The sequence below is a fragment of the Pan paniscus genome, chromosome 12, assembly GCF_029289425.2.
Source record: "Pan paniscus chromosome 12, NHGRI_mPanPan1-v2.0_pri, whole genome shotgun sequence".
Lineage (NCBI taxonomy): Eukaryota > Metazoa > Chordata > Mammalia > Primates > Hominidae > Pan > Pan paniscus.
Window position 1 is genome coordinate 34,793,469 of NC_073261.2, and position 23,996 is coordinate 34,817,464.

At 48.3% G+C, this 23,996-nt stretch overlaps 1 pseudogene; it reads left to right on the forward strand.

Annotated features, from left to right (window-relative positions):
• The first annotated feature begins 12,815 nt into the window (after positions 1-12,815).
• Positions 12,816-14,821, forward strand: LOC129395838 (uncharacterized; annotated as a pseudogene).
• The last annotated feature ends 9,175 nt before the right edge of the window (positions 14,822-23,996 follow it).

Consider the following 23,996-nt stretch of genomic DNA (forward strand, 5'->3'; position numbering starts at 1 on the left):
ATAGCATATATATATATATATAGCAACAGCTGATTTGTCTGAAAGAATTTGGTCAGAAGACATTGTATTAAGAAGACAGTGAGTCCCCAGAGAAATATAAGAATATACATCATGTTTATATTATATATAACATAAATAGCTAACTACATCTGTATATATAGCATAAACATAAAGCACAAAATTATTTATATATAATATAAATATATCAGTGTAAGATATTAGCTATTAAAAAATATATATATATAGCAACCGGTGATTTGTCTGGAAGACTGGTCAGAAGACAGTGTATTAGGAAGACAGGCAGTCTCCGCAGGAAGCATGGTGCAGGTGGGATCTGGAGGTGACTCTGGGCTGCCAGAAGACGCCCCACTGCTTTGCGGCAGACACAGGTGGAGAGGTCCTCTCTGTAGCTTCAGTGTGGACAGTGTGTGTGTCTTGCTGTGGGAACACTTCTTTCTGCTTCCCTCTCCACTGTGACCCCACCACACTCACTGACCTGCCCTCCTCCTTCCTCTCGCTCTCCGGGGCCCCTGTGGAAAGAGGGTCTTCCCTCCGTGCAGCAGGAACCCCAGGACCATCCCCATGCTCCTGGGTTCTGAACTTCAGGGACATATGATCCTACCTGACCGGGCACAGGCTCTGTTCACCCTCAGGAACCCCTGTCCTCCCAGGCCACCGTGGACTGGAGAACTGGCCTCCTGAAAATCCAGAGAGAACTTAGCACTCACAACTTCTTTCTTTTTTTCTTTTTTCTTTGAGACGGGATCTTGCTCTTTTCCCCAGGCTGGAGTGCAATGGCATGATCTCAGCTCACTGCAACCTCCTCCTCCCAGGTTCAAGCAGTTCATCCTGCCTCTGTCTCCCGAGTATCTGGGATCACAGTCATCCACCCCCGCGGCCAACTAATTTCTGTATTTTTAGTAGAGACGGGGTTTCACCATGTTGGCCAGGCTGGCCTCGAACTCTTGACCTCAAGTGATCCACCCGCCTCGGCCTCCCAAAGTACTGGGATGACATATATTAGCATGATGTATATTCTTCTATTCCTCCGGGGACTCACTGTCTTCTTGGGCAGTAAACCACTGTGCCCGGACTTCTCTGTCCACATCTGCACACATCTAAACCTCTGTAGATTCTGAATTGTTTTTCCTTTTGCACAGAATGAGAGGAACTGAAGTCGGGAGGCCCAGCCCCAACACGGTCCCTGTGGCTCTGTGCTCAGGCGGTTTATGGCTGAGAAGGACTTGGGGGGTTGAGGGCTTCCTATCAGCCCAGGAGACATTACCTGGGTCTGGGAAGCCTGCTCTGCACTTGTGGGTCTCGAATTGTCTGTTGCATTTACCTGCCTCATTATTTTTTCTTCCTGTCTCTCTTCTTACATATTTCTTTCGAATTTGGAGCTTGTTTTTCTTAACTACAATCAACTTGAATCATTACTGCATATATAAATATGAATTTTATATTGAGTAGACATTATATACTCAATCTACTACACATTCCAACACGGGCCATATCTAAGACGAATATTTATATTTAACGTTTAAAATATGTTTACATTTCATATAGAAAAATATATTTATATTTAATATATATGTGTATATTTAATACAGGAAATATATATTTATATTTAACATAAAAATATATGTTTATATTTAATATGGGAAATATATGTTTATGTTTAATATACATAATACATGTTGATATTTAATATAGAAAATGTATAGTTATATTTACTATGCAAAATACATGTTTATATTTAATATAGAAAATATGTTTATATTTAATATGTACAGGATACATATTTATATTTAATATAGAAAATACATATTTATATTTAACATATACAGTATTTATATTTAAGGTATAAAATATGTTTACATTTAATGTGCTGAATATATGCTTATATTTAATGTCTAAAATGTCTATATTTAATGTATTGTATACATTAAATGTACCAAATGTATTCTTATATTTAATGTATAAAAGATGTTTATATTTAACATATAAGATATGTTTACATTTAGTGTATAAAATGTTTGTTTGATGTATAAAAGATGTTTATATTTAACGTATACAATTTATATTTAATGTACCAAATATATTATTATATTTAATGTCCAAGCCAGCCAAGCCAGTCAGCCAAGCCAGCTAAGCCACCCACCCAGCCAAGCCAGCCAAGTGAGCCAGCTAGCCAGCCAGCCAAGCCAGCCAAACCAGCAAAGCCAGTCAGCCAGCCAAGCCAGCCAAGCCAGACAGCAAGGAAAGCCAGCCAAGCCAGCCAAGCCAGCCAAGCCAGCCAAGCCTCCAGCCAGCCAAGCCAGCCAAGCCAGCCAGCCAGCCAAGCCAGCCAAGCCTGCCAGCCAGCCAAGCCAGCCAAGCAAGCCAGCCAGCCAAGCCAGCCAGCCAGCCCAGGAGCCCCAGCCATCCAGCCAACCCAAACAGCCAAGCCAGCCAAGCAAGCCAGCCAGCCAAGCCAGCCAGCCAGCCCAGGAGCCCCAGCCATCCAGCCAACCCAAACAGCCAAGCCAGCCAAGCCAGCCAAGCCAGCCAGCCAAGAAAGGAAAGCCGGCCGGCCAGGCCAGCCAAGCCAGTCAGCCAAGCCAGCCAAGCCACTCAGCCAGGCAAGTCAGCCAAGCCAGCCAAGCCAGCCCAGCCAGCCAGCCAGCCAAGCCAGCCAAGGCAGCCAAGCCAGCGAAGCCAGCCAGGCAGCCAAGCAAGCCAAGCCAGCCAGCCAGACAAGGCAGCCAAGCCAGCAGGCCAAGCGAGCCAAGCCAAGACAGCCAAGCCAGCCAGCTAGCCAGCCAAGCCAGCCAAGCCAGCCAGCCAGCCAAGCCAGCCCAGCCAGCCAGCCAGCCAGCCGAGCCGGCCAAGCCAGACAGCGAGCCCAGCCAGCCCAGCCAGTCAGCCAGCCAAACCAGCCAGCCAGCCAAGTCAGCCAGCCACCCAGCCAAGCCAGCCACCCAGCAAAGCCAGCCAAGAGACCCAAGCCAGCCAGCAAAGCTGGCCGAACCAGCCAAGCCAGTCAGCCAAGCCAGCCAAGCCGGCCACCCAGCCAACCAGCCAGACAGCCCAGCCAGACAGCCAGCCCAGGCAGCCAAGAGACCCAAGCCAGCCAGCAAAGCTGGCCAACCCAGCCAAGTCAGTCAGCCAAGCCAGCCAAGCCAGCCACCCAGCCAAGACAGCCAAGCCAGCCAACCAGCCAGACAGCCCAGCCAGACAGCCAGCCCAGGCAGCCAAACCAGACAAGCCAGCCAGCCAAGCCAGTCAAGCCAGCCAGCCAGCCAAGACAGCCAAGCCAGCCAAGCCAGGCAAGCCAGCGAGCCAGCCAAGCCAGCCAACCCAGCCAGCCAAGCCGGCCAAGACAGCCAGCCAGACAAGCCGGCCAAGCCAGCCAGCCAAGCAAGCCATGCAAGCCAGCCAGCCAGCCAAGCCAGTCAAGCCAGCCAGCCAGCCAAACCAGCCAAGCCACCCAAGCCAGTCAGCCAAGCCAGCCAAGCCAGCCAAGCCAGTCAGCCAGAAAAGCCAGCCAAGCCAGTCAGCCAGAAAAGCCAGCCAAGCCTGCCAGCCAGTCAAGCCAGCCAAGCCAGCCAGCCAGCCAAGCCAGCGAAGACACCCGGCCAGCCAAGCAAGCCAAGCCACCCAGCCAGCCAAGCCTGCCAAGAGACCCAGCAACCCAAGCCAGCCAAGACACCCAGCCAGCCAAGCTAGCCAAGACACCCAGCCAGCGAACCCAGCCAGCCAGCCTGCCAGCCAAGCCACCAAAGCCAGTCAGCTAGCCAAGCCAGCCAACCAGCCAGCCAGCCAAGCCGGCCAGCCTGCCAGCCAACCAAGCCGGCCAGAAAGCCAAGGCAGCCAAGCCGGCCAGGCAGCCAAGCCAGCCAAGCCACCGACCCAGCCAAGCCAGCCAAGCCACCCAGCCAGCCAAGCCAGCCAAGCCAGCCAAACCAGCCTGCCAGCCAAGCCAGCCAAGCCATCCAGCCAGCCAAGCCAGCCAGCCAGCCAAGCTAGCCAATCCACTAAGCCACTCAAACTAGCCAAGTCACCCAGCCAGCCAAGCCAGCCAAGCCAGCTAGCCAGCCCAGACGGCCAAGCCAGCCAGCCAGCCAAGCCGGCCAAGCCAGCTAGCCAGCCCAGACGGCCAAGCCAGCTAGCCAGCCCAGACGGCCAAGCCAGCCAGCCAGCCAAGCCAGCCAAGCCAGCCAGCCAGCCAAGCTAGCCAAGCGAGCCAGCCAGCCAGCCAAGCCAGCCTGCCAGCCAAGCTAGCCAATCCACTAAGCCACTCAAACCAGCCAAGTCACCCGGCCAGCCAAGCCAGCCAAGCCAGCCAGCCAGCCCAGACAGCCAAGCCACCCAGCCAGCCAAGCCAGCCAAGCCAGCTAGCCAGCCAAGTCAGCCAGCCAGCCAAGCCAGCCAAGCCGCCCAGCCAGCCAAGCCAGCCAAGCCAGCCAAGCCAGCCAGCCAGCCAGCCAGCCAGCCAGCCAAGCCAGCCAGCCACCCAGCCAGCCAGGCCAGCCAGCCACCCAGCCAGCCAAGCCAGCCAGCCACCCAGAAAGCCAGGCCAGCCTGCCACACAGCCAGCCAAGCCAGACAAGCCAACCAAGCCAGCCAGCCAAATCAGCAAAGCCACCCAGCCAGCCAACATGGTGAAGACCCGTCTCTACTAAATATACAAAAAAATTAGCTGGGCATCATGGCACACGCCTGGAATCCCAGCTACTCGGTAGGCCCAGGCTGGAGGAACGCTTGAACCCGGGAGGTGGAGGTTGCAGCAAACCAAGATTGCACCACTGAACGCCTGCCTGGGCAACAGGGTGAGACTCAATCTCAGAAAAAAAAAAAAAAAAAAAAAAGAGAAGCCTGGCCAACATGGTGAAACCCCGTCAATACTAAATATACAAAGAAATTAGCTGAGCATGGTGGCACACAAATATAATCCCAGCTACTCAGGAGGCCCAGGTAGGAGGATCCCTTGAACCCGGGAGGTGGAGGCTGCAGAGAGCCAAGATTGCCCCACTGCACTCCAGCCTGGGCAACAGGGCGAGACTCCATCTGAAAAAAAAGAAGCACTCCAGCCTGGCCAATAGAGGGAGACTCCATCTCAAAACAACAACAACAACAACAACGAAACACCAGTCTGCCCAACATCGTGAAACCCCGTCTCTACTAAATATACAAAGAAATTAGCTGGGCGTCATGGCACACGAATGTAATCCCAGCTACTTGGGAGTCCCAGACAGGAGGATCGCTTGAACCTGGGAGTTGGAGGCTACAGCGAGCCAAGATTGCACCACTGCACTCTGCTCAGAGCAACAGAGTAAGAGTCCATCTGAAAAAAAAGAAGCACTCCAGCCTGGGCAACAGAGCGAGACTCCATCTCAGAAAAAAAAAAAAAAAAAAAAAAAAAAGACCAGGTTGGCCAACATGGTGAAATCCCGTCTGTACTAAATATACAAAAAAAATTAGCTGGACGTGGTGGCACAGGCCTCTAATCCCAGCTACTGGGGAGGCCCAGGCAGGAGGATCACTTGAACCTGGGAGGTGGAGGCTGCAGCGAGCCAAGATTGCACCACTGCACTCCAGCCTGGGCAACAGGGCGAGACTCCAACTCAGGAAAAAAAAAAAAAAAAAAAAAAAGACCAGCCTGGCCAACATGGTGAAACCCCGTCTCTACTAAATATAAAAAAAATTACCTGGATGTGGTGGCACATGCCTGTGATCCCAGCTGCTCGGGAGGCCCAGGAAGGAGGATCGCTTGAATCTGGGAGGTGGAGGCTGCAGCGAGCCAAGATTGCACCACTGCACTCTGGCCTGGGCAACAGAGTGAGAGTCCATCTGAAAAAAAAGAAGCACTCCAGTCTGGTCAACAGAGCGAGACTCCATCTCAGAAAAAAAAAAGAAAAAAAAAAGACCAGGTTGGCCGACATGGTGAAACCCCGTCTCTACTAAATACACAAAAAAATTAGCTGGGCGTGGTGGCACACGCCTGTAATCCCAGCTACTCCAGAGGCCCAGGCAGGAGGATCACTTGAACCTGGGAGGTGGAGGCTGCAGCGAGCCAAGATTGCACCACTGCACTCCAGCCTGGGCAACAGGGCGAGACTCCAACTCAAGAAAAAAAAAAAAAAAAAAAAAAAAGACCAGCCTGGCCAACATGGTGAAACCCCGTCTCTACTAAATATAAAAAAAATTACCTGGATGTGGTGGCACATGCCTGTGATCCCAGCTGCTCGGGAGGCCCAGGAAGGAGGATCGCTTGAATCTGGGAGGTGGAGGCTGCAGCGAGCCAAGATTGCACCACTGCACTCTGGCCTGGGCAACAGAGTGAGAGTCCATCTGAAAAAAAAGAAGCACTCCAGTCTGGTCAACAGAGCGAGACTCCATCTCAGAAAAAAAAAAGAAAAAAAAAAGACCAGGTTGGCCGACATGGTGAAACCCCGTCTCTACTAAATACACAAAAAAATTAGCTGGGCGTGGTGGCACACGCCTGTAATCCCAGCTACTCCAGAGGCCCAGGCAGGAGGATCACTTGAACCTGGGAGGTGGAGGCTGCAGCGAGCCAAGACTGCACCACTGCACTCCGGCCTGTGCAACAAAGTGAGACTCCATCTGAAAAACAAAAGAAGCACTCCAGCCTGGGCAATATAGCAAGACTCCATCTCAAAAAAAAAAAAAAAAAAATGAAAAAAGAGCAGCCTGTCCAACATGGTGAAACTACGTCTCTACTAAATATACAAAATAATTAGCTGGGCGTGGTGGCACACGCCTGTAATCCCAGCTACTCGGGAGGCCCAGGCAGGAGGATCGCTTGAACCCGGGAGGTGGAGGTTGCAGCGAACCAAGATTGCACCACTGCACTCCAGCCTGGGCAAGAAAGTGAGATTCCATCTGAAAAAAAAGCACTCCAGCATGGGCAATATAGCAAGACTCCATCTTAAAAAAAAAAAAAAAAAAAAGACCAGCCTGTCCAACACGGTGAAACCCCGTCAGTACTAAATACACAAAGAAATTAGCTGAGCACGGTAGCACATGAAAGTAATCCCAGCTATTCGGGAGGCCCAGGCAGGAGGATCGCTTGAACCCGGGAGGTGGAGGTTGCAGCGAACAAAGATTGCACCACTGCACTCCAGCCTGGGCAACAGAGCGAGACTCCCACTCAGAAAAAAAAAGAAAATGAAAAAAAACACCAGCCTGGCCAACATGGTGAAACAACGTCTCCACTAAATATATAAAAAAAATAGATGGGCGTGGTGGCACTCATCTCTAATCCCAGCTACTCGGGAGGCCAACGCAGGAGGATCACTTGAACACAGGAGGTGGAGGCTGCAGCTAGCCAAGTTTGCACCATTGCACTCCAGCCTGGCAAACCAAGCCAGCCAAGCCAGCCAGCCAAGCCAGTCAAGCGACCCAGCCAGCCAGCGAGCCTGCTAAGCCACCCAACCAGCCAGCCTGCCAAGCCAGCCAAGCCAGCCAGCCAGCCAGCCAGCCAAGCCAGCCAAGCCAGCTAGCCAGCCAAGTCAGCCAAGCCAGCTAGCCAGCCAAGCTGGCCAAGCCAGCCAGCGAGCCAGTCAGCCAGACAGCCAGCAAGCCAAGCCACCCAAGACAGCCAGCCAGCTAAGCCAGCGAAGGCAGCCAGCCAGCCAAGCCATCCAAGCCAGTCAGCCAGCCAAGCCAGCAAGCCAGCCAGTCAAGCCATCTAACCAGCCAGCCAGCCAGCCAGCCAGCCAGCCAGCCGAGCCAGACAGCCAGCGAAGCCAGCCAAGTCAGGGAGCCATCCAGCCAGGCAAGCCAGCCAAGCAAGCCAGCCAGCCAGCCAGCAAAGCCAGCCAGCCAGCCAAGCCAGCCGAGCCAGTCAAGCTAGCCAGCCACCCAAGCCAGCCGAGCCAGTCAAGCTAGCCAGCCACCCAGCCAGCCAAGCAAGTAAAGCCAGCCAAGCCAGCCAAGCCTGCCAAGCCAGCCAGCCAGCCAAGCCTGCAAAGCCAGCCAGCCAGCAAAGCCAGCCAAGTCAGCCTGCCAAGCCAGCCAGCAAGCCAAGCCAGCAAGCCAGCCAGTCAAGCCATCTAACCAGCCAGCCAGCCAGCCAGCCAGCCAGCCGAGCCAGACAGCCAGCGAAGCCAGCCAAGTCAGGGAGCCATCCAGCCAGGCAAGCCAGCCAAGCAAGCCAGCCAGCCAGCCAGCAAAGCCAGCCAGCCAGCCAGCAAAGCCAGCCAGCCAGCCAAGCCAGCCGAGCCAGTCAAGCTAGCCAGCCACCCAAGCCAGCCGAGCCAGTCAAGCTAGCCAGCCACCCAGCCAGCCAAGCCAGTAAAGCCAGCCAGCCAGCCAAGCCAGCCAGCCAGCCAAGCCAGGCAGCCAGTGAAGCCAGCCAAGCCAGCCAAGCCAGCCAAGCCAGCCAGCCAGCCAGCCAGCCAAACCACCCAGCCAGCCAAGCTAGCCAAGGCAGCCAGCCCACCAAGCCAGCCAAGCCAGCCAAGTCAGCCAGCCAGCAAAGATGGCCGGCCAGCCACGGCGGCCAAGCCCCCTGGCCGGCCAAGCCAGCCAAGCCACCCGGCCAGCGAAGCCAGCCAAACCACCAGGCCAGCGAAGCCAGCCAAGCCAGCCAAGCCACCCAGCCAGCCAAGCCAGCCAAGCCAGCCAACCAGCCAAGACAGCCAGCCAGCCAACCAGCCAAGCCAGCCAACCAGCCAAGACAGCCAGCCAGCCAACCAGCCAAGACAGCCAGCCAGCAGGCCAAGCCACACAGCCAGCCAGGCAGCCAAGCCAGCCAAGACTGCCAGCCAGCCAGCCAGGCCAGCCAAGCCAGCCAAGCCAGACAGAAAAGCCAGACAAGCCTGCCCGCCAAGCCAGCCAGAAAAGCCAGCCAAGCCAGCCAGCCAAGCCAGCCACACAGCCAAGCCAGCCAGCCAGCCAGCCAGCCCAGCCGCCCCAGCCAGCCGGCCAGCCAGCCCAGCCAACCGGCCAAGATAGGAAAGCCGGCCAGCTGAGCCAGCCAAGCCTGTCAGCCAAGCCAGCCAAGCCACCCAGCCAGCCAAGTCAGCCAAGCCAGCCAAGCCAGCCAGCCAGCCAGCCAGCCAAGCCAGCCACGCCAGTCAGCCAGCCAAGGCAGCCAAACCAACCAGCCAGCCAAGCCAGCCAAGCCAGCGAAGCCAGCCAAGCCAGCCATCCGGCCAAGCCAGCCAAGCCAGCCAGCCAGCCAAGCCAGCCAAGACAGCCAACCCAGCCAGCCGGCCAAGCCAGCCAGCCAGCCAACCCAGCCAAGCCAGCCAATACAGCCAGCCAGACATCCAGCCTAGCCCGCAAAGCCACCCAGCCAGACCAGCCAGCCCAGCCGGCCAGCAAGCCCAGCCAGCCCAGCCGGCCAGCCAGCCCAGCCACCCCAGCCAGCCCAGCCACCCCACAAAGCCAGCCAAGCCAGCCAGCCAGCCAAGCCAGCCAAGCCAGCCAAGCCAGCCAGCCAGCCAAGCCAGCCAAGCAAGCCAGCCAAGCCAGCCAAGCCAGGAGCCAGCCAAGCCAGGAGCCAGCCAAGCCAGCCAAGCCAGCCAAGCCTGCCAAGCCAGCCAGCCAGCCAACCATGCCTGCAAAGCCAGCCAGCCAGCAAAGCCAGCCAAGTCAGCCTGCCAAGCCAGCCAAGACAGCCAGCAAGCCAAGCCAGCCAAGCCAGCTAGCCAAGCCAGCCAAGCCAGCCAGCCAAGCCAGCCAAGCCCGCCAAGCCAGCCAAGCCAGCCAAGCCAGCCAAGCCAGCCAACTCAGCCAGCCAGCCAAGCCAGCCAAGCCAGCCAGCCAGTCAAGCCAGCCAAGCCAGCCAGCCAACCAAGCCAGCTAAACCAGTCAGCCTGCCAAGCCAGCCAAGCCAGCCAGCCAGCCAGCCCAGCCAGCCAAGCCAGCCAGCCAGCCAGCCACCCAAGACAGCTAAACCAGCCAGCCTGCCAAGCCGGCCAAGCCAGCCAGCCAGCCAGGCCAGCCAAGCCAGCCAAGCCATTCAAGCCAGCCAGCCAGCCCAGCCAGCCAAGCCAGCCAGCCAGCCCAGCCAGCCCAGCCAGCCAGCCAACCCAGCCACCGCAGCCAGCCCAGCCAGCCACACAAGCCAGCCAAGTCAGCCAGCCAGCCAAGCCAGCCAAGCCAGCCCGCCAAGGCAGCCACGCCAGCCAGCCAGCCAAGCCAGCCAAGCCAGCCAGCCAGCCAAGCCAGCCAAGCCAGTCAGCCAGCCAAGCCAGCCAAGCCAGTCAGCCAGCCAAGCCAGCCAACTCAGCCAGCCAGCCAAGCCAGCCAAGCCAGCCAAGCCAGCCAAGCCAGCCAAGCCAGTCAGCCAAGCCAGGCAAGCCAGCAAAGTCAGCCAGCCAGCCAAGCCAGCCAAGACAGCCCAGCCAGCCAACCAAGCCAGCCAGCCATCCAAGCCAGCCAAGCCAGCCAGACATCCAAGCCAACCAAGCCAGCCAGCCAAGCCAGTCAAGCCAGCCAAGCCAGCCAAGCCACCCAGCCAGCCAAGCCAGCCAAGCCAGCCAAGCCAGCCAGGCAGCCAAGCCAGCCAAGACAGCCAAGTCAGCCAGCCAACCAAGCCGGCCAAGCCAGCCAAGCCACCCAGCCAGCCAAGCCAGCCAAGACAGCCAAGCCAGCCAGCCAACCAAGCCAGCCAGTCAGCCAAGCCAGCCGGAAAGAGAGAGAGAGAAAAGGAAGGAAGGAAGGAAAGAAGGAGGAAGGAAGGAAGGAAGGGGAGACAGAAAGAGAGAGATTGGGAGAGAGAGAGAGGGAGAGAGAGAGAGAAAGAAAGGAAAGGAAGGAAGGAAGGAAGGAAGGAAAGAAAGAGAGAAAGAAAGAAGGAGAAAGAGAAAGAAAGAAGGAAGTAAGGAAGGAAGGAGAGAGAAAGAAAGGAAGAAAGAAGGAAGGAAGGAGAGAGAGAAAGAAAGAAGAAAGAAAGAGAAAAAAGAAGGAAGGAAGGAGAGAGAGAAAGAAAGGAAGAAAGAAGGAAGGAGAGACAGTGAAAGAAAGGAAGAAAGAAGAAAGAAAGATAAAGAAAGAAAGAGGAGCAAATGTACACTGCTCAGGAATCTCCTTTTCCTGTGGCCGGGGCAAGATTCTTTGCATTTTTCTCTGTAAGGAAAAAACAAAACCACACACACACACTACACACACACAGCAATAAGCTTTCATCCAGCTGGCACAAGACAGTTTCCTAGAGAATCTGTACACAGTCATGGTCCTGGAGTCTCAATTTCAGATTGGGTTAAAGTGCCCTGCAAACGAGCATTTGCAGAGGCCATGGGAGAGGTTACTGGGGAATTAAGAGCTGCAGAGACGAGGGTCTCCGGCCATCGCCTTTGCAGCTGCAGGAGAGAGGAGGTGATTAGGGAATCTCCGTGTTCCCTTCTGAGCCTGGTAGGTGTGTTGTTCCCACCCTGTCTCCAGCACTGCACAGTTCATTGCAATGCAGGCCCTGCTTTCGGGTTTAGCAAAGGTAACTCCCCCTGGCACCCCCAGGCTTCTGCTTCCAGCACAGCGACTGCGACGTGGTGTTTGCTCCTCGGTCCTCATACAGAATTTGCCCACCTCAACTCAATCTTCCTCTCCCGGCGGTACCATTAATATTTTAATTTAATCAGAATTTCTGGGACTGGCTTGCCATCCTGAACAACCTAGTTACCTGTCAGCCTCTATCAGCTTGTCATATTAGAGAGGATTGTCCTGGGAATCTAATCTGCTTTAAATGATTTCATGGGGTGTTGGTCTATAAATCATCTCGACGCAGGCCTGACAACGTGAAGGCTTCAGTGGGTAAACAAACCACACTTGTTTTATTTTCAGCAGGCACAGACTTTGCTTTATCAACTTCTTATTGATTTTCGTGCTCCAAGAGGTCAAAAAAATGTTTTTGCTTCTCCTTTACATACAAAAACATTATTCGTAGAAGAGCTGTGGGCAGGCAACTCTCATTAACATAAGTTCTGAGATTTGCAGGCGAGCTGGCTGGTTGGAGAAACGACACACACCTGTTTCAGCCAAGCCCCTGGTGGAGTTTGGAGTTTCCAAAACGTTGACTTTTCCTCTTTCTGGTCAAAATAGAAATTATATGGATATTAAGGAGCCCCAAGTGTCTTCAGGGATGTTGAGGAACCCTGGACATACAAATACACACACACACACACACACACACACACACACACACACACACACGTACACACACCACCCCATACCAAGAAGATACACAGAAAACTCACACACCTTTCACTTGAGTTTGCAAATTTGGAGCTGACTTAATGAAGGAAAGAAAAATTGCAGCTACAAAGTAACACAGAGCCAATGAAAAGACAAAAACCACCATTAGATTTTCTTCTTTTCTAAAGTTTTATTTTATTTTTAAGAGTCATCGTTCGGATCAGGCGTAGTGGCTCACGCTTGTAATCCCAGCGCTTTGGGAGGCTGAGGTGGGAGAATCACAAGGCCAGAAGTTCAAGACCAGTCTGGGCAACATAGCAAGATCCCATCTCTTAAAAAAAAAGTACAAAAGTTAGCTGGACCTACTGGTGCAGACCTGTATTTCCAGCTACTGGGGAGGCTGAGGTGGAAGGATGGTTTGAGTCCAGGAGGTTGAGGCTGCACTGAGCCATGATTGCATCACTGCACACTCCAGCTTAGGCAACAGAGCGAGACCCTGTCTCAAGAAAAAAACTCCATAATGATTGTACACATTTATGACATATACTGTTTCCAAGCACGTGTATATCATGTAATGACACCTCATGGTAATTATCAGATCCAGCTGCTCAGAAATCTCATTTTCCGGTGGCTGGGGAATATGCATTTTTTTTTTTTTTTTTTGAGACAGAGTTTCGCTCTTGTCACCCAGGCTGGAGTGCAATGGAATGATCTTGACTCACTGCAAACTCCGCCTCCCGGGTTCAAGCGATTCTCCTGCCTCAGCCTCCCCAGTAGCTGGGATTACAGGCATGTGCCACCACGCCTGGTTCATTTTGTATTTTCAGTAGAGACTGGGTTTCATCGTGCTGGCCAGGCTGGTCTCGAACTCCTGACCTCAAGTGACCCACCTCAGCCTCCCAAAGTGCTGGGATTACAGGCGTGAGCCACCGAGCCTGGCCAACCCTCTCCTCTTTCAGGGGCTTAAATAAAATTTGCTTTTCTCCCCAAAGGCAGGTCCCCACCCCATTCAGCCCAGTTTCAAAGGGTGGAGTGTAAACGATGGGTTGCCCAATTCCTGCTGCCGTGAAGTACTTCAGCTTACAGCGGAAAGCCGGGCGCAGACACCATGCTTTATTTCTATTTCCACGAACAAGAAGCGTCTCTTTCAGTCTGCAATATTTGTCGTCAAAAATTTCACTGGCTGTTGTATCAAATCAGCCACCTCTATAGGGTGTGATCGTTGACAATTTTTTGTTACATCACGATGGCCGTTTTACCTGGACCATTTTCTTCCTTTCATGGGTGAAGCAAAACTCCTTGGTAGACTTTTTTTTTTTTTTTTTTTTTTTGAGACAGAGTCTCGCTCTGTCGCTCTGTTGCCCAGGCTGGAGTGCAGTGGTGCGATCTCGACTCACTGCAACCTCCGCCTCCCGGGCTCACACCATTCTCCTGCCTCAGCCTCCCCAGTAGCTCGGACTACAGGCACCCACCACCATGTCCACCTAATTTTTTTGTATTTTTAGTAGAGACAGGGTTTCACCGTTTTAGCCAGGATGATCTCGTATCCTGACCTCGTGATCCGCCCGCCTCGGCCTCCCAAATTTCTGGGATTACACGTGTGAGCCACCGCACCAGGCCAATGTGATGATTATCTATGGATATACCCTGATCATCAGCAGGAGGAAATGAAGAGGTATTGGTTAAAAATACAAAGTTGCAGTTACGCAGGATGAATAAGTACTAATTTGTAACAATTCAGTATGAAACAGTGTGACCGTGGTTAACAAGGCTCTGCTCTATGCCTGACATCTGAGAACAGAGGAATTGAAGTCTGAACTTTGTCCAGAAGAGGATGGCTTTGCAGGCTTTGCTGAGCATGCTGAATTCACGGTTTCCGGGTCAGCCCCTGGGCTGCCCAGGGACAGGGTGGAAACCCTGCCCCAGAAAGTCCAGGAGCCAGGAACCTGCTTAGAGACACATTTCAACAAGGAAAACCACACTCAGGCCGGCCTCCTTAAAAACACATAGGCCCGGCGCGGTGGCTCAAGCCTGTAATTCCAGCACTTTGGGAGGCTGAGGCAGGTGGATTGCCTGAGTTCAGGAGTTCGAGGCTGCGGTGAGCTATGATTGCACTCCAGCCTGGGCAACAGAGTGAGACCCTGTCTCAAAGAAATAAACAAATAAATGAATAAGCAAGCAAGCAATTTTTAAGTTGAACATCAGTTCTCTACTTGACTCTAGAGTTAAATAGGCATCCAGTTGCTTTTTGTGTTTATTTTTATATTCACTGCTTTTGCCTGCAACTGTGTTTCTGGTTCTAAGTAAATATAACATATGCTACTGGTACACATACGTCTTAGGCAACATATGATTCATTCACTGGATTGTTAGCTCTGTTTTGTTTTGTCACTACTTTAGTCCCAGTACCAATAACTGTGCCAGGCACAATGTAGGTGTTTAATTAATATTGTTAAATGAAGAAATACAAATATTTGATTTTATCACTTGAATCCTCATTTATTAGTACTGCACTATCTTTTCTTAGCTGTTTTTGTGAACATATGTGTGCTGCTTTTTTACCCTAACTAGATTGGAAGTACATTGTGGGTAGAAACTTGGTTTTATTTGTTTTTCCTATATTCTCCTTTACAGCAGTTTAGACCTGATGGGAAGTAGGTATTTCCCAAACACGTGATTGAACTGAAATACATTGGTAGATTTCATTTTATCAGGAGACTGCCAAAAGTATAGTCATAAATAAGGAATTTGGAAGAGAATCAAAAAGCTAGTATGTACTCATCTGTCAGCTTGAAGGCCTGTATAAGACTCCATACTTCTGTGGAGTAAAAAGGGTAGGGTTCTGGGGCTGGATGCGGTAGCTCACACCTGTAATCCCAACACTTTGGGAAAAAAAAGAGGGTTCTGGGACTATTCTTTGCTTCTTCTTCTTTTTTTTTTTTGAGACAGTTTTGCTCTGTCATTCAGGCTGGAGTGCAGTGGCATGATTTCGACTCACCACAACCTCTACCTCAGGTTCAAGCAGTTCTCCTGCCTGAGCCTCCTGAGTAGCTGGGATTACAGGTGCTTGCGACCACACCTGGCTAATTTTTTTATATTTTTAGTAGAGATGGGGGTTTTACCATGTTGGCCAGGCTGGTTAAGAACTCCTGACCTCAAGTGATCCGCCCGTCTCGGCCTCCCAAAGTGCTAGGATTACAGGCGTGAGCCACTGCGCCCGGCCTCTGGGACTGTTCTTTTCCTTGCTCCTTAACAGACTATTTCCTGCTTTTTGTTTTGTTTTGTTTTGCTTTGCTTTGTTTTTTGGTTTTGGCCTTCTAACTGTGTTACAAATGGTTTAAGTCAGTGGTTCTCCAAGGGTGGTCCCAGATCAGCAGCATTATCACCTGGGTACTTACTAGAAATGCAAATTCTTGGGCCCCACTCCAGACCTACTGAATGAGCAACTCTGAGGGTAGAACCTAAAAAATTGTGTTTTAACAAGTCATCTGGGTGATTCTGATGGTAAAGTTTGATGTCACCAAATGATAATGACGCTTTTTTTTTTTTTATTGAGATGGAGTCTTGCTCTGTCGCCCAGTCTGGAGTGCAGTGGTGTGATCTTGGTTTACTGCAACTTCCACCTCCCAGGTTCAAGCAATTCTCCTGTCTCAGCCTCCTGAGTAGCTGGGACTACAGGCACACGCCACCATGTCTGGCTAATATTTGTATTTTTAGTAGAGATGGGGTTTCATCATACTGGTCAGGCTGGTCTCAAACTCCTGACCTCAGGTGATCCACCTGTCTCGGTCTCCCAAAGTGCTGGGATTACAGGCATGAACCACTGTGCCTAGCCTGATAAAGACACTGTCTTTAAGAGAGAGGGCTAGAGGCAGTGATTATGTGCCAGAGAAAACTAGCAGCCTAGATTTAAGAGGATAATATAATCCAAAGCTTTTCAGAGGGAATAGATATAGTTTATAGAAGGCATTAAGACATAAAGCAGATTATTGAAACTTCACTGTACACTGTAACCATATAATTGACTTTTACTTATATATTTCCTCTTTTACTTTGAAGTTTGTGTTCAAATCAAAAGATGAGAACCTTAAATTAATCAAGTTTTATGATATCTTATTTTAGATTTTTGTAAAAGTGAATGCTTTTTATATTCCATAGCAAGTAACTGAAAAGCTACTGAAAAGTGTCCAACCCAAGAATTTTGTGTATTTTTCATTTTGAATATACTTCTCAGTGATTTCAATTTTGAATCCTAGCCCTTTTAAATTTCAGAATACACGGTAGTTTAAAATGGCTTCAATAAGGCTGGGTGCGGTGGCTCGCACCCGTAATCCCAGGGCTTAGGGAGACCGAGGTGGGTGGATCACGAGGTCAGGAGTTTGAGAACAGCCTGACCAACGTGGTAAAACCCTGTCTCTACTAAAAATACAAAAATTAGCTGGGCGTAGTGGTGCGCACCTGTAATCCCAGCTACTCAGGAGGCTGAGGTAGGAGAATTACTTCGACCCTGGGAGGCTGAAGTTGCAGTGAGCCGAAATCGCACCACTGTACTACAGCCTGGGCGACAGAGTGAGACTCCGTCTCAAAAGAAAAAAAAAAAAGGGTGGGGGGGCTTTAATAAATTAAGTGGTACATTTTAAATATTTTAATTGTTTATTAGATATTACGTATGCAGATAAACCTGTTTAAATATAGAAGATTTATATTCCTATTTACATATGTCCTTTTGACAAATTAGAATTGAAAATAATATAAAAATAAATTTTCAGCTGGGCACGGTGGCTCACGCCTATAATCCCAGCACTTTGGGAGGCCGGGGCGGGCGGATCACGAGGTCAGGAGATTGAGACCACGGTAAAACCCCGTCTCTACTAAAAATACAAAAAATTAGCCGGGTGCAGTGGCAGGCGCCTGTAGTCCCAGCTACTCAGGAGGCTGAGGCAAGAGAATGGCGTGAACCCGGGAAGCGGAGCTTGCAGTGAGCTGAGATGGTGCCACTGCACTCCAGCCTGGGCAACAGAGTGAGACTCCATCTCAAAAAAAATAAATATATAAAATAAAAAATTAAATAAAAAAATAAATTTTCTTTCTGTCATGCAGACTTAAATAGTAAAATATCTTCCTTCTATTATTTTTATCTTTTTTGTTTATGATGGTTAGGAAGTGAATATCTAATTTTCTATACTGTGAAAAATACACGTAAAGTATCATGGAAGTTCAACATTCATTTTCCTTGAAAATAATTCCAAAGTTTTCTTCTCCAGAAATATATCCTGTTATCATTAAGTTTAGTTGTACTGATAAATGGCAGTTGATGATTTGTAAGTTTTTAAACATATTTATTCATAACACTTATTTTTTTTCTTTTTGAGACGGAGTCTCACTCTGTTGCCCGGGCTGGAGTGCAGTGGTTTGGTCTCGGCTCACTGCAACCTCCACCTCCTGGGTTCAAGCAGTTCTCTGCCTCAGCCTCCCAAGTAGCTGGGATTACAGGCACCTGCCACCACGCCCGGCTAATTTTTTTTTGTATTTTTAGTAGAGATGGGGTTTCACCATCTTGGCCAGGCTGGTCTTGAACTCCTGACCTCGTGATCCACCCGCCTCGGCCTCCCAAAGTGCTAGGATTACAGGGGTGAGCCACCACGCCCTGCCTTTTTTTTTTTTTTAAAGATGGAGTCTCACCGTGTCGCCCAGGCTGGAGTGCAGTGGTGCGATCTCTGCACACTGCAACCTCCGTCTCCCGGGTTTGAGTAATTCTTCTGTCTCAGCCTTCCGAGTAGCTGCGAATACAGTGCCTGGCTGATTTTTGTATGTTTAGTGGAGACAGGGTTTCACTGTGTTGGCCAGGCTGGTCTCGAACTCCTGACCTCAGGTGATCCCCCCGCCTCAGCCTCCCAAAGTTCTGGGATTACAGGTGTGAGCCCCTGTGTCTGACCTATTTTCCTCTTTTTCTTTTTACTTTTTCCCTTCCCTTTATTTCTTCCTTTCACTGTTTTCATCTTTTATGTCTCTCACCCTCGCCCTTCCTCAGTTCAATTCAAAGAGCAATATACTGCCATATCTGGAGAATTTTTAGCTGGAATTTAATCTTTATTTTAAAAGAGTAAGAATTTATACCAATTATTATGTTTTTGACTGAGGTCGTTTTACAGAAGGAATTCTTTTTTTTATGTAGGAATGTGTTTTAAGACTTTTTGTTTCTAATGTCTTAGTCTTCTAGAGAAAAAAAGGTAAAAGATTGACATTATTCTCATAGTCTTTTACTCTTTTCTCAAAGGTCTTAGTTCAGGTCCTAATTTTCTTTCAATTATACTCATTTATTTAACCAGTCTCCTTTAGGTGGTCATTTGGGTTGTATACATATTCTTGTCTGTGTTTTATCAGTAATGTATTATATAATTTCATGTATGTACAAATATATATTTGAAGGATAACATTCTAAAATTGCTGAGTTAAAGGGTATATGCATTTACAAACTTGACAGATATTACCAGTTGTCCTCTATAAAGTGAAACTGGTTTATATCACCACAGCTAACATATAAATGTCTGTTTTCTACCATATTATTAAATTACTGAACTTTATCCATCTGATGGAAAAGGAGAAATCTGATTGTACTTTATTTTTTATATTTTTAATATTTTTATGAGACGTCTTGGCATGTTGGCCAGGATGGTCTCAAACTCCAGCCTCAAGCAATCCTCTCACCTCAGTCTCCCAAAGTTCTGGGACTACAGGCATTAGCTACCATGCCTGGCCCTGATTACCACCCCGCCACCCACCCCCCGCCCCCTTGTTTTTTTTTTTGAGACAAGGTCTCACTCTGTCACCCATGTTAGAGTGTGGTGGTGTGATCACTGCTCACTGCAGCCTTGGCCTCCTGGGCTGAGGTGATTCTCCTGTCTCAGCCTCCCAAGTAGCTGGGACCACAGACACATGCCACCATGCCTGGCTGATTTTTTAAATTATTTGTAGGGAAGTGGTCTCGCTGTGTTGCACAGGCTAGGCTCAAACTCCTGAGCTCAAGTTATCCTCCCACCTTGGCCTCCGAAAGTGCTGTAATTACAGGACTGAGCCACTGTGCCCAGCCTCTGATTATACTTTTAATTGTAATTTCTCTTATGCTTGAAGTTGAACATATACAGTAAAGACTTTACGGTATTGTAGGCTGAAGTTTCAGAATCATCCAGGACCAATGATGTTAGCAGAAATGCAAAACTAGCCAAGGAGTATCGAGAGGACAAAATTGATAATTGATATTGTTATTACCTTCAAAGTTTGATTGCATTGATTAGCTTATTATTTTTATTAAAATCATTTTAAAGAGCATATAAAGTTCTATGCCAAAGCATGTTTGGCCTGACAAGTTGGGCTGTCACTTCCTTTTGACAAGACTTTCATTTTTATCAGCTTTAAATGCATGTGTCATTACTATTCTGGTTAGGTAACATAATTATCCCACTGCAGAATATATAATTTCAAAAGAGTCTTGTGGATATTTGATGCCTTTTCCTCTGAAAACAATTGAATTGTTTTCAGACCACTTTTATTTCAGTAAGATAAATGTAATCCTTCCTTTAATTGTAATGTAAAATTTAAGAGCATATTGAAATGAAAAGAAAAGCTCAACACTACCTACATTTTGAAAGTTATAAGAGACTAGATAAGTTGGATTTTATGTTTCTTGTGGTACCGAATAGAAACAAAGGTCATTCAAACTAAGTTTGAATGAGAATTAAGTTTAATGGCTCACTTGCTAAACCTGAGTTGCACAATACTCACAATTCCTTAGGGATGTGGCAAGGTCATCCTTAAATGTGAAGTTCTTGCTCACTTAATGGAAAGCACTGTAGATACATAAATAACATTGTTACCTGTCTTAGTGGGTCAGTATAAAAGACGGGGGTGGTGGTATATGTGAGAATAGTGAAATTTATAGCTAGTTTTGAGGCCCTTGTGACTTTTAAGAGGTATTATGAGTCACTTTAACAAGTTAGTGTTTGTGACATAGTTTCAATTTCTTATGTGAAAGATAGTATTTCAGTTGTAAATGTTCTTTTAATATTCTGGAGAGCTACTCTTTCCTAGCTCCTCTGTTTTACTGACTTTAAAAGTTGTTTACAGTTTGTTTCATGTTCAAATGTAGGGTTTTAGTAATTCCTTGGGGTGGGGGGCAGGAATGGGCAGAAGGCCATTGTCTCTAATTTTCCTTTTCCCAACTTTCACTTTCTTTTTTCTATGGATTACATGTCAAGGTGGGTGAGAAAAATGGTGGGGATTGAGAAAAGGGAGCAATTTATTTTTTGTAGGGGAGGTCCAAAATAAAGTCACTTAAGGAATCTGTCATAAAATTTAAATATATGATGAAGCTTGTGCAAGGGGATTATAAGAACTGATTTTACTTTAACCCTTCCTGCTTTATAAAAAGATCTTGTTGATGGCAAAAAGACAAACACTTTAGCAAACTGTACTGTACACCTTGCATTTGTTTGTATTAATATTAGTTGTTTTATTTTTTAATATGGAGTCTCACTCTGTTACCCAGGATGGAGTGCAGTGGTGCAATCTCGGCTCACTGCAACCCCTGCCTCCTGGGTTCAAGCAATTCTTCTGCCTCAGCCTCCCGAGTAGCTGGGATTACAGGTGCCATCAGGCCCGGCTAATTTTTGTATTTTTAGTAGAGACAGGGTTTCACCATGTTGGTCAGGCTGGTCTTGAACTCTTGACCTCAAGTGATCCACCCGCCTCAGCCTCCCAAAGTGCTGGGATTACAGGTGTGAGCCACCACACCCGGCAGTATTAGTTGTTTTATATTGTAGACTCTTAAATGATGTGGACTATGTGTTGTAACATCCCTACCCTGAAGTACAATGCATTTAGATGTCCCCCCGCCCTTTTTAACTTAAATCCTTTTTCCCCCTTGCAGTCAGTGCATTTTTATATTTCTACATGCTTTGTGAGAAATGTGTAAAGGAAATATTTTTGCATCTAATTGTTCTAACTTCCAAAGGTTCTTTACTGAGTTAAAAAAAAAAACTGGTTTTTTTTTGGTCTAAACTGAATTTTGTCTGTCTTTCCCCTACTCAGGCCCAGATTACCTTCCTACAGGGAGAAAGGAAGGGCTAAGAAAATTTGAAGAAGGATCTTGTGAGGAGGATCAAAATGTTGGAGTATGCTCTTAAACAGGAGAGGTAATTCAGTAAAATGAAAAGTGGTGTTCTTTTTTGTTTGTTTTGAGATGGAGTTTCATTCTTGTTGCCCAGGCTGGGGTGCAATGGTGCGATCTTGGCTCACCGCAACCTCCACCACCCGGTTCAAGCAATTCTCCCGCCTCAGCCTCCCCAGTAGCTGGGATTATAGGCATGCACCACCACACCCAGCTAATTTTGTATTTTTAGTAGAGACGGGGTTTCTCCATGTTGGTCAGGCTGGTCTCAAACTCCTGACCTCAGGTGATCTGCCCACCTCGGCCTCCCAAAGTGCTGGGATTACAGGTGTGAGCCACTGGGCCTGGCCAAAATGGTGGTCTCTTAAATGTTGGAATAATTTTTTCATCGTTCCTAAAATAAATTGAAATGTTAATACTGCTTGAGTTCAGGTGTGTCTGTAGTAAACATTTGTATGAATGGTTGTAATATGTTAATTTTATTATGAATAGTTTAATAATGATCAAAAAACTGATTTATATGATTTCTTAAAAATTAGCAACATTTTTTTCCTACTCTGCCTGTTTTGAAGAAGCAGATGTGCTCCCTGAGCTGTTAATACCCATTCATTTTAAAGTTGAAATAGTTTTTAATTTTTAAAGGAGGTTTCTATAATGTTTACTCCTTTTCCTGTCATTTAATATTATTCAATTTGATGTATTTTCTTTAGAAAAAAATTGTTCTAGCAGACTATGTTAAGATTCTATATAGACTTTTTTTTTGAAACGGAGTCTCGCTCTGTTGCCCATGCTGGAGTGAGGTGGTGCAATCTCAGTTCACTGCAAGCTCCACCTCCCAGGTTCACACCATTCTCCTGCCTCAGCCTCCCAAGTAGCTGGGACTACAGGTGCCCGCCACCACACCTGGCTAATTTTTTGTATTTTTAGTAGAGATGGGGTTTCACCATGTTAGCCAGGATGGTCTCGATCTCCTGACCTCATGATCCCCCAATCTTGGCCTCCCAAAGTGCTGGGATTACAGGCGTGAGCCACCGCGCCCAGCCTATAGACTTTTTTTGTGTATTTTGTTTCTTTGCTGTCTGCCGTTACAATCTGTCCAGAAGCTTGTCTTACCTTTCTATTTTGCTAGTGTCTAAGATACTCCAGTAACTAAATTTGGGTCACAAATAAAGGAAAATAGGTCATGAGTGAGATTTTTAGAAGTTATATGACTTATTTATTTGCTTTAATGAATGGGCCTTGGATTTTTTTGTCGACAATCTGAGTTCATTTGTTTAAGATAACTGAGTACTTATAGGTGATATTGGAATTATCTATTTTGCTACTTTCTTGCTTTGTTTTTAATGATGCTTGTTTTGTTTTTCTCTTTTTGAAGTTGGTGAATGGGATATTTGCAATAAAATAGCATTTAGATGCAATTAGATAAATAGATGATATTTATGAGTAATGAGAAACAGATAAAATTTTATTAGAACTTATGTTCATCAACATGTAGAATGGTGTAAGAGATTGAAAATAGGTTGACCTCTTAGTGAAAAATACGTGTTTCTTTTCATACTTTGGGAAAGTTGATGAAAAGCTGTATCAGGGACATGGAAAGAAAAAACATTTTTAGGCTGGGCGTTGTGGCTCAGGCCTGTAAACTCAGCACTTTGGGAGGCTGAGGCAGGCCGATCACAAGGTCAGATCAAGACCATACTGGCTAACACGGTGAAACCCCGTCTCTACTAAAAATATAAAAAAATTAGCCAGGCATGGTGGCGGGCACCTGTAGTCCCAGCTACTTGGGAGGCTAAGCAGGAGAATGGTGTGAACCCAGGAGGCGGAGCTTGCAGTGAGCTGAGATTGCACCACTGCACTCCAGCCTGGGCGACAGAGCAAGACTCCATCTCAAAAAACTAAAAAACTAAAAAATAAAAAACATTTTTAAAAATACATAATTTGGCAGTAGTGAGATTTTTTTTTTTTTTTTTTTTTTTTTTTTTTTTTTGAGGTGGAGTCCTGCTTTGTTGCCTAGGCTGGAGTGCAGTGGTGTGATCTCAGCTCACTGCAACCTCCGCCTCCCGGGCTCAAGCAATTCTCCTGTCTCAGCCTCTGGAGTTGCTGGGACTACAGGCGCATGCCACCATGCCCGGCTAATTTTTTTGCATTTTTAGTAGAGACAGGGTTTCACCATATTGGTCAGACTGGTCTTGAACTACTGACCTCAGGTAATCCACCACCTCAGCCTCCCAAAGTGCTGGGATTACAGGTGTGAGCCAATGTACCTGGCCGAGTATTTGAGATTTTTTTTTTTTTTGAAACGGAGTTTTGCTCTGTTGCCAGGCTGGAGTGCAGTGGCATGATCTTGGCTCACTGCAACTTCTGCCTCCTGGGTTCAAGCAGTTCTCCTGCCTCAGCCTCCTGAGTAGCTGGGATTACAGGCACTCGCCACCATGTCCAGCTAATTTTTGTATTTTTAGTGGAGACGGGGTTTCACCATGTTGGCTGGGATGGTCTCAATCTCTTGACTTTGTGATCCGTCTGCCTCAGCCTCCCAAAGTGCTGGGTGGCGTGAGCCACTATGCGTGGCCTGGAGTGGTTATTTTCATCTGGAAGAGGAAAGTAGAAAGGAGTGCAGAGTAAGAGGAGGTGAGGCTTGAATAGCATCAAATAAGAAGGTGCTTGTCAGACAGACAAGGTGCAG